Raw genomic sequence first — 12,202 nt, forward strand, 5'->3', positions numbered from 1 at the left:
AGATCAAGCTTACAAAGTGCATGTATTAAGGAAAGTTAATTGCAACTATCTTATTCATTGATAGAGCAATTACAAGGAAGAATTGGTTAGGGGTTATGGATGGCATAATCATGACATTAAAAATTGTGCATACAAGAGTTAAGTAGTTTTTTCATAGAATCACTCTTTGATCCCAAGGGGAAGAGCAGATATGCGATGGAAATATTATCGTGACTATTCTTGCATTGTTTGGGAAGAATACAATTGGTTTTTTTTGTTGGTTGATCAAACAACATCCTAAATGCTTTTACATTCAACTGGTTGTTAGTTTGTTGTTTGGATGATTGTTCCAAGTGCTTGCGATTTATGGTAAATGCATGGCAAGGGTCTATGATGACAAGTTGCCATGGTAATATAGGAATGTTTTCCTAGAAACTGATATCAGGGCTGAATGCGTTGTTGTGCTGGATTCCTAAAGGATTTAATTAAGGAATGATATTTTGCATGGGTGGATTACCTCCATGATCACACCGCGGATTTAACCCGAAGAGAGCATTGCTCGATTCATGGGCCAAAGGTCGAGTGGTGAAAAGGCCAACCACGAGAATGATGTTTCCCTCCTAGACAGTTTGCGGGTTAGGTGGAGCTCTAGACACCCCTTGCTAGGTCTAGAATGGATTTAAGACCTCCGTGGACCCCAATGTCTAGGCATGTTGAGAGATCTTATTCTAGATAAAGGATTGAATTTGTGGTGCCATGTGATTTGGACCAGTTACTTCTATAGGGCAGAAGGGATACTTCTGTTGGACAGAAGGGATACATAATTTCTCCTATATGGGCGGGAGACAAAGATTAACTTGAAGATAAGTTAAGGAACTTGTTTGTCAATAGATTGCTTTGCTCTGTTTTTGTGTCTGTGATGTAAGTTATGCGAACGAACCATGTTCCCTAAAAGACTTAATTAATGAAGCTGACTTTAAGTGTCACACATAAATGTGGTAGGAGCTAATTAGAAAACTAAAGCTATTAAGGGAAGCGGGTAGGTGGAACCCACAATAGGTCTGTCCTATGGTAGGGTGGTCCCAGAGAACTGGGAGGCTTCTCACAAGATTTTACCGTTGTTCGATCTTTAGGTATTGTTAGGTTAGAACCCGATTCATGCCGTTTTAGGGGACTGGAATGGGACTATGCCCTATGGGCAGAGAGGTTGAGTGGCACATCCCTTTCGTTTCCCATTCTCTTTGAACCAAGTGCAGCATGGGTCTAGTTCGACTTGGGTATCTCTGCGTAAAGTAGGATGTCCAGGATCTGACGCTAGAATGTTGTTAGGAGACCTTGGCCACTAGGAGCCCAAATTTTAGGTAGATCCTAGTGGGTTTGCGGCCATGAACGCTCCATTGCAAGGCGGATTCGAGAAACCCTAGGCGACAAAACTCGAAACATTCCATGGGAGTATTGGGCAACGACACTTAGATTTGTTTCTCAATAGACCACTAAAAGCGTGTCTAGATCGCCGATGAGCGGACACCTTACAAATCTATTGGCTATAAATGGGTTTACAAGGTCAAGCAGGATCTATTGAGCACTATAAGGCATGGTTGGTTGCCAAAGTGTATATGTAGACTCATGGTATTGATTATGAGGAGACCTTTGCTCCAATGGCTAAAATGGCCACTATAAGGGCTATCATGAGAGTGGCTGCATTGAAAGGTTGGATCATGCATCAAATGGATGTTAAGAATGCCTTCTTACAATGAGAGTTGCAAGAGGAAGTTTATGTAGAGTAGCCACCTTGTTATATGAATGAGAATAATCTAAAGTATGTATGTAGGCTTCGTAAGGCCTTGTATGGGCTGAAGTAGATACCTAGGGCATGGCATGACATGATTTCATAATACCTTGTTAGCATTGGATTTCGCAAAGCATAGGCTGATCACTCACTCTATGTATGTGAGAGTGATGCAAGTATTGTGGTCATTACTATGTATGCAAATGATTTGAACATTGTGGGTGTCAAACAAAGATTGACAATGTGAAGGGTCTTCTCAAGGTTGAATTTGATATTAAGGATTTCGGAGAGCTACGCTATTTTCATGGTATAGAGATAATAAAGACTCCAAAGGGTATATGGTTGTCACAGAGATAGTATGCATTAGATATGTTTAAGAAGTATGGTATGGCTAATTACAAGCCTATCTCTATACCTTTGGATGTTAATGCTAAGCTTAGTGCACATGATGGTAACTTGATTGAGGATGTCACTATGTATCAAAAGATTGTGGATAGCCTTACCTATTTGATGCCAAACCTAAACTATTACAGTTGGTTTGGAGAGTCAATTTATGTAGCTTCCATAGAAGCTACATTTGGATGCATGTCCACATTGGACTATGCATTATTTTACGGTGCAGGTGTACCATTGGATTTGCATGGTTACACAAATATAGATGGGATTAGTACTATTTCAAATAGGAGATCTACTAGTGGTTTTATGTTTTCCTTTGGGAGTGCTGCTATTACTTGGAGTAGCAAGAAACAACCAATAGTTGCCTTGTTTAGTACAGAGATGCTTCAATTTCAGCATATGAGGTAACTTGGTTATGCAAGCTACTTGGTGATTTGGGGATGCCGGTGAATAAGAAGGTTATCATCTACTATGATAACCTTAATAAAATTCAATTGGCTAGGGACCCAGTGTATCATGCGTAGACCAAACACATAGAGATCCATTACCATTTCATTCGAGAGCAAGTTCTAGCAGCAGTTGATATTGACTTGGTTTATGTTAGCATAGAGGATCAAGTAACTTACCATTTCGCCAAGGCCTTGGGAGTTGAGAAACTTCAATGCTTCAGGACTATGCTTGGAGTTCACGAGCTCATCTTGAGCTCAAGGGGGAGTGTTGAGATGTCGAGTATTCACTAGCACGTTAAGTGACCGACATGAGGATATGCCAATGATTCTATAGCTAGACTATATCAACATAGTCCATCCTTGATTATGGCATATTTATTATGCCATCTCTTCTCCCCTAGCAAGTTCACACTTAGTGACCACATGTATATACATTGTGGTACTTTCATATTAGTCTTTTATCATGTTGTAGACTAAGTTTTTTTGTTTAAATAAGAAGAAAATTTCATCCTTATCTTTGTGTGTGTGCTCAAGTCTCCACTACTTTTGTGTGTATGTACTCTTGGATACTTTATCTCTCTCCGATCTTGTCTATTTTCAAGCAACACTTCACCTAGTTAACCTAAATCACCTGCTCATAGACATAGTGATTTTGTTGATTCCATTGTCCATCTATGCAAGAGGTAGGGTTTATTTTATATTCTTTAAAAATAAATAAGCAAACAATCGTGATCATTTCCATCCACTAAATCCACTTCATGTTTTTTTGGATGTAAGCAAGATTATAAGCATTGATGAAGCAATATATTTCATCATGTCTAATGTCTTTCACAATACAATGAAGATAGGTTAAAATTTTGATCTAAGATAAGCATGAATTGATCTATCCTATCAAATATTACAAAGTGCATTGCTAACATGAACATAGATTGGAATACAAGGAACTTCTTCAAGCTTCATCACTCTTTAAAAAGATACTACCATTTATTAGTAATAATTCAACTTGCACCTAATTTTTCTTAAAAATTTTGCAAATAAATCTTCCTAAGATTTATTTACTGCAATTTTGATGCTACTCTAATATTGAGGAAGTGTGCCTATCAAATGCTCCCTTGATGGCATGATTTCAATAGCCTAGACCTAGGTGACACCATCCGAAACTCCCTTGAAATATCATGGGCTTTGCTACCTAGGATAGTTGAAATCCATCTTACAAGGGAAGCTCTGACCTATTCCCACGAGGATCAACTTGAAAATAAGGCTCCTAAACAATACCAAGATCACCTCTAACAGTTTACCTAACATTAATCATAGGCAGTGGCTTATGCAAGTCAACCCGAATTGAGGTGGACCCCATTTTTATACTTTTTAATCCAATTTATTGCACAACTCATCATGAATATGCACATAAGCAATACATCCAAATATTTTTAGATGGGATAGATTTGGCTTTTTACTTGTAAACTTCTCTTCATATATCATACCATGTACAATAGCAGTGGGTGTCTTGTTTAAATGTATATAGCAGTAGCAAATGATTTAGCCCAATAGTAATGAGGTAAGTTTTTTTCTGACATCAATGCACGAGCCACCCCTGCAAAATGCCCATTTTTCCATTCAGCAAATCCATTTTGCTATAGAGTATATCTACATGTATACTGCCTTTGGATACCATTTTTCTATAAAAAATCAAAAACTCATTGGAGAGATATTCTCCCCCTCTATCTAATCTTAGGCATTTAGTATGCAACCCTATCTCCTTCTCAACCAAAGCCTTAAAGCTTGTAAAGTGAGTGAATACCTTACTTTTCTCATGCACAAAGTAAACCCATACTTTGCAAGTATTATTATCAATGAAGGAAACATAATACATGCAACCACTCAAAATTGCAGTCTTTGTAGGATCCCACATATAAGAATGTATCAATTTAAGTGGCTTCTTGCATACATGTTTTTCATGTGGAAACATGTGCCTTTCTTGCTTTCCAAGTTGACATACTTCACATACTTTGTCCATCCCATCAACTCTAAACTTAGGCAAGCCATCCACAATTTTTTTTGACTGCATGCCTTTCAATCATTGCACATTCACATGTCCAATTCTCTTATGCCGAATTTCAATATCGGCCACAACACCTAAACCTTGTGCAAACATGGCAACATCCGTTTTAGGTAGACTTACATCAAGAGTAAACAATTTGCTAGCACCATTCCCTTTTGCAATCAATCTACAACCATTTTTTAGATGTTCTACATAACAACCAGTATATGTGAACTGAACATGCAGTCCTTGTTCTACCATTTGACTAACAAAAACCAAGCTTTTTGTAATATTTGATACATGTAGCACATCAGTCGAGTACTTAGTTTTTCCATCTTGCATACTCAAAGGAACATTATCAACATGAGGAATGGGGTGAGCTATGTTATCCCCTATCTCCATATAGCTTGTAGACTCTGGGCTATGCATCTTCCTAAACTACTCTCCATGAGAAGTCATGTGGTTAGAGGTACTTGAATCTACATACATACATCACTCTTTGATAAACCATTAATAGTCATTATATTCATAAAGTGCTACATAAAAAACAACTGTTCACTTTTGTTATCATTGTTTTATTATATTGGATGCATAGTTACCTTGCTGCTTTTTCCCATTTCTAATTTCAGCCTTCTTTTTGTAGCAACTTTTAGAAATGTGGCCTTTCTGACTATAATGCCAACATTCTCTACTATCATTACAATTTTATTGCCTATTAGAATTTGCAACTTGTCCTCTTTGGCTCCTCCTTCCTTGGGATTGTCCTCTTCTATTTTGTTGTGTATCATAACCTTGAGCACGACCACCACCTTGGCATCTACCACAACCTCTACCTCTGCTAGTAGAGTAGAACACCTATTTAGACTTATTCTTGCTTTGAGAAGAAGAGGAATCCAAGCCAAGATTCTCCTCAAGTATTGACATAGAAATTGAGTTTGCAAAATTAGGGATATCATCTCTTGTATTGATAGATGCCATGAAGCTCTTGTATTCATCTCAAGTCTATTTAAGCATGCACACACAATATCATCATCATCTACTACTACACTAATGGATACAAGATCTTTCACAATACTCTTAATGTTGAAGGCATAATTATTGATGGATAGGTTCCCTCTTTTCACTTGATTCTTGAGCTATAGCTTTCTGGCCTTTGTATTTACTTCAAACAATCTCACCAAATTCTTCCATGCAATAGTAGGGGTTTTAGATTCCTACAAATAGCCTTTCATGCTATTTGTGACGCTGACACATTACCAATACATGACTTTACTATGTGTCTGCTCCCAATCTTTCTTAGCCTTTAACTATTTTGCAGTAGCATTTCATGCACGAACTTCAGGTGCTACTGCCATGTTTCTTTCAATATAATTCCAAACACCTTTGTTCTTTAAGAAATTTATCATCAACTTAATGGATAGGCTCCCTCTTTTCACTTGATTTAGCTCTGACTTGAGCTACAACTTACTGGCCTTTGTATTTACATCAAACATCCTTGCCAAATTCTTGCATACAATAGCAAAGATTTCAGATTCCTACAATTAGCCCATCATGCTATCTGTGACAATGATAGACAACCAATACATAACTTTATTCTATGTTTGCTCCCAATCTTTCTTAGCCTTTAACTGTTATGTAGTAGCATTTTATGTAGGAACTTAAGGTGCTACTGCCATGTTTCTTTCAATATAATTCCAAACACCTTTGCTCTTCAAGAAATTTGTCATCAACTTCATGGATAGGTTCTCTCTTTTCACTTAATTCAGCTCTGACTTGGGCTATAACTTTTTGGCATTTGTATTTACTTCGAACAGCCTTGCCAAGTTCTTCTACATAATAGCGAAGATTTCAGATTCCTACAAATAGCGCATCATGTTATCTATGAAAATGATAGACAGCCAATACATAACTTTACTTTGTGTCCGCTCCCAATCTTGTTTAGCCTTTAATTGTTTTGCACAGTAGCATTTCATGCAAGAACTTCAGGTGCTACTGCCATGTCTCCTTCAACATAATTCCAAACACCTTTGCCCTTCAAGAAATTTGTCATCTTGAGCTTCCATGTAGGATAATTGTTCTTATCAAGCTTCACGCTAACAATCTAGTTGAAGTTGTTAGACATTTTGAGAAAACTTAAAACCTTACAAAACCTGCAATCTGCAAATAAGCGGATACCAAGTGCACCACTACTAAACACACAACCTTTTTTAGTGACTACACAACAATAACTACAATTTGCAATCTCTATGTAAATGTCTTTTATGTCTGCAACCTTGGAAACACATGAAACCTTATAGATTCAAAATCTATAACCTATGCACCTGTAAATGGTGGACATAACCAAAACTATAGTATACTCAGAACTTGTTGTCATGACCAGTTATTGGTCCAAAACAAAGATCGAAATGACCTCATATGCTAAAAGTCATAGTGATAAAGCCCTAAAGGGATATTTATAGTACATAAACAGCTCTTCTTTCTCACTAAGTTTCACTATGATTGGAGATTGTAGCACTGCCAACCTCAAGAGCCTCCTAAAGAGCTATTTGTAGTATATACAAAACTCTTATTGCTCACTAAGTTTCACTATAATCGGTGATTGCAACCCTGCTAGTCGCCTCAAGAGCCTCTTACGACTATAACCTAAAGCAAATCGAGCAAGGTGGAAGAGCTTCGTATTTGTTGCCTGATTGCTTTTGTTGCTCCAATGCCTTTACCTCAGCCTTCAATCGGGCTCCGTATAGCTGTGGTGGGGGGACGGCTCCGATACCATAAAAATAGACAAGAGGGGAGAGAGATGAAGTACCCAAGAGTATACACACACAAAAGCAATGGAAACTTGAGCACACACATTGAGATAAGGTTGCAAACTTCTTCTTCTTCTTCCTTATTCTTCACACAACAGAACTTAGTCTACAATATGATAAAATAAGAAAAGGATGGACTACATGGGTGTAGTCCGGCTATAGAATCATTGGTATATCCTCATGTTGGTCACCTAATACATTAGTGAATAATATTGTGTCACATCACCAAGGCACGTAGTGGATGCAAGCTCATGTAGAGCTCAACATCTTAACATTGTCATTCTAGGATGCTCGCATTGCAATAAGAAAGTTACCTAGACCTTCCGTCTCAATATTGAACCCTAGATATCTATGCTGAACCTCCTATTTACAAAACAATTGATGTATCTAACTTCCATGGTTAAATCCATTATAATAAAAAAAGATCCCTACTTTGGTCAAAATAATATCTATCTTGATGTATTACATTTTTCCCATGGAAAGTTATGAATAATAAAGATATCACAAATTCTCATTTCATGTTGTGTGGTTAATTTATGCAAAATCAAGTTTCTTGATATTATTTCCTTGCATCTTACATCACAATTGTGTAAAAGTGTGAGCAAAAACTTAAATAATTTATACATGTGTTGTAAATTCAAGGTGTTGCATCTACCCTTAATCCTATCAAGATGTAGGAGAAGAATTGTCTCCTAAAGCAAATCAAATTGCCAAAATTCATGGGAAAAGGAACTAATGTTGAGACTAATGTAGAAGTCTAGATCAAGATCCTTGAAGATTAATTTGATGTAGCAAGAACAAGCATAGCTAACAAGGCCATGATTGCAAAGCTGCAGCTAGTAGGCAAGACACATTTGTGGTGGAAGTTGTGGTGCCAAGGATAATGCTACCACTGAAGCCCTTGAAAGCTAGGAAGATATCAAGAGGGCTATAAAGTATATATACTTGCTACCTTCCTATTGTTCTATCAAGATGCATGAGTTCTTTACCTTGGGTTAAGCATGGAGGCCTATTACTCTTAGTTCGTAAGCCCCACCTATGGACACTAGCTAGTAGGCGATCAAGTTCTACCATGGATTGAAACCTCCATTGGATACTCAGTTAGAAGCATTGTGATCTACAGATCTCCAAGATGCCCTTTTAAGAGCCAAAGTTGTGACTAGTTCAAGTAAATGTTAATGTCTTGAAGATAACTGCCTCTCAATGTGCTCTAGGGAAGTCCTTGTTGATCCAAAAAACCATGGAAAGAAGTGCCACAATTTTCGAGAATTAGAGCACATGTTGAGGAGATGCCCTACTTGTCAATGTTTCCATTGCAATGAGCTAGGGTATATCCAAGCCAATTGTCTTGAATTAGATCAACAAGTTGAGGAATCAATAGAGAAAAGAAGCAGTACAAGTTTAGGATTCAGCATATTTCGAGAATATCAGAAGGCCTAGAGCCCACTATAACCTATGAAGATAAGTAGAAACTCTAAGAGGATCTTTATGAGATACAATAAGCCTTATACTTGTAATGAACCCTACTTTTTGCAATAACAATTGAGCTGCAATATGTTTTGATAAAAAATATATTTACTTCCAAGATTGCAAACTTGTGTGTAAATAGAGTAGCGTAGCAGAAGCATGGTGGGTCCTAACCCACAAGACTTACAATCCAACCTCTCCTAGAGAATAACACCCTCAATTTCTCTCAAGATGAGAACATCTTGATTCCTCTAAGGAGGAGAGTGTGGTTGGCCTCGTGCATAAAAGGGACTCTTTTGTCGTGTACATACGATCTTTTTACACATGAATAAGGGTTATAAGCCTTAATATTTAAAGTTATTACACGTAGACTTTTTATGAACCACCAATTGTCATTCAAACTGCACCTAATTACCGTCATAAATCATTCCATTACTTTCTTGAGCCACCATCATGAATAGACCAAGAACTAATCGCCACCACATCGACCCCATCAAAATGCTCAACCTCACCTTCAAAGTATAGATATGATCGCTCGACGATCAGCACATTATGCAGAGGAGAAGTGACAATCAATGGACTTAATAATGAAGGCTAAGGCTATATAATAGACTTAGCCCTTGGACTAATGGCTTTCTTGTTCAAAGTTGAGAGAGAGAGAGAGAGAGAGAGACATGGAAACTCTATTTTCTTGAGCCTTCAGGCTCTCAAGGTCATTCCTTCATGTTCCACACTCTAAACTGAAAATCACACACAATACAAAGATAAAGTGACCTAGTGTAAGTATAGACTAGATAGACTAACTCTAGTCAGGTCACTAACTGACTACTAACCCGACTTATTTAATGTAGTCACATGTAGACAGTTGCACACACTAGCTGTCATAGATGTCGGTCATAGATAAAGACACACTGATGGTGAGCTTGATTTCTAACACTCCCCCTCAAGCTAAAAAAAAAAAACTCAAATCATCTGCATCGCTCCAAGTAGCTGTCTAAAGTAAATGAACTTATCTTTACCAAGTGATTTGGTAAAAATGTCTGCTACCTGGTCTTCAGTCTTCACATGCTCCAAGTCAATCTGATCTGCTAAAGCCATTTCCCTGATGAAATGGTAGTGAACCTCAATATGTTTTGATCTTGCATGATAAACAAGATTGCTTGCTAACATAACACTGCTCAAATTGTCATAGTACAGCTTGACTTTGCTGTCCAAGTGTACTCCCAAGTCATTCAACAACTTCTGTAACCACTTAGCTTCACAGGCCGCTAAGGCCGCACCACGATACTCTGCTTCTGTACTAGACATTGCAACTGTAGGCTGCTTCTTACTCTGCCAACTGATCATGCTACTACCCAATCCAAATGCATAGCTGCTGGTTGACCTCCTATCATACGTGCAACCAGCCCAGTCATCAGTGTACCCCATCAAGTCAAGGGGTTTCCCATATGCATAAAACAGCCCATGATCTGTGGTACTCTTTACATATCTCAGAATTCTCCTGACTGCATCCAAGTGTGGTTTGCGAGGCTTCTGCATGAACTGACTGATCAACCCCACAGCATAACTCAAGTCAGGTCTAGTGATCGTGAGATAGATCAAGTTGCCTACCATTTGTCTGTACATAGTAACATTCTCAATCTCTGTCCCAACATCAATCTGTAGCTTGACATTCTGCTCCAAAGGCGTATCCATAGGCTTGTAATCAGCCATACCATATTTCTGTAGCATGTCATGAGCATACTGCTTCTGTAGCAGCCATATGCCTTGAGGTGTAGAGACAACTTCAATCCCCAAAAAATATTTCGGCTCTCCAAGGTCCTTGACCTTAAACTCAGCCTGTAAACATGTCTTTATTTCAACAATCCCATTTTCATCATCTCCTGTAATGATTAAGTCATCAACATAGACAACTAGGAAAACATATCCACTATCTGTCTTTTTTACAAACAGACTATGATCAGCATCACCCAATCGGAAACCATGTTGCTGCAAATAACTGCTTATGCGAGCATTCCATGCTCTGGGTGCCTGTTTCAGCCCATATAGTGCCTTTTTCAGCCGACATATATGTGCTGCAAATTCTGGATGTACATAGCCTTCAGGTTGTTCCATGTAAACCTCTTCATGTAATTCTCCATTGAGAAATGCATTCTTTACATCCATCTGCCATAGTTTCCAGCCTCTAGCTGCTGCCAAGGCAATCACAGTTCTAACTGTAGCCATCTTTGCTACAGGATTGAAAGTCTCCTCATAATCAAGACCATACTGCTGCGCATACCCTTTTGCAACTAGCCTGGCCTTATATCTTTCCAATGATCCATCTGATTTACATTTTACCTTATATACCCACTTGCATCCAATAGGTGTTTTGCCCTCAGGCAAATGTACCAAATCCCATGTACCATTTTCAGCCAAAGCTGAATATTCCTCATCCATAGCAGCATGCCAATTCTCATCTGCAACTGCCTCATCAAACTTACTTGGTTCTCTAAAACATGTTACTTTCGTCATATAAGCATAATGACGGGTTGAATATCCAATGTAAGTATACTTGTCAACGGGTCGTCTGACCCTCTCTGATCTCCTGAGCTGTAGCTCACTGTGAACTTGCCTCTCATGAGGTGGCACATAACCGCTCTGCCTAGCACCTGGCGTCATAATAGACGGAATCCCCAATTCACTGTCTAAGATGTCACTGCTAGATGAATCATAACCTGCAGTGAGTGGACCTGTTATATCTTCAAAAACCTTTTCTTTTCCCTTATCTGTTCTCCCCCTCACTGACATATCTGTGTCAGTGGATGCAGTAGTGCGACTCCATAATCGTCTTGTCCAAGGACTCACTATAGATGATACATCACCTGTCTGACCACTCATGGAAGTACTCTATGCAGGAGTATTTTCAGCACGATTCATACTGGGTGAGCCATCAGTAGGCACTACAACAGGATTCCCATACCAGGATGCTAACTCATCAAATACCACATCTCTGCTTATGAGTGTCTCATGCGTAGAAGGTACATAACACTTATAAGCTTTCCGTTCCTGTGCATATCCTATAAACACACTTTTCACTGCCTTAGGATCCAATTTCTTCCTTTTCTCATCCGGTATATGCACATATGCAATGCTGCCAAATACTTTCAAGTGTGAAATATCAGGTTTATGACCATATAGCCGTTCATACGGAGTGACATCATGAATCCCTGCTGTAGGGGTTCGATTCAGCACATAGACAGCAGTCACCACTGCTTCAGCCCAATAACCATTT

This window comes from Lygodium microphyllum, chromosome 30 (genome assembly GCF_053477565.2).
Source record: "Lygodium microphyllum isolate KBCC chromosome 30, Lygodium_microphyllum_v1.1.10, whole genome shotgun sequence".
Taxonomy (NCBI): Eukaryota; Viridiplantae; Streptophyta; class Polypodiopsida; order Schizaeales; family Lygodiaceae; genus Lygodium; species Lygodium microphyllum.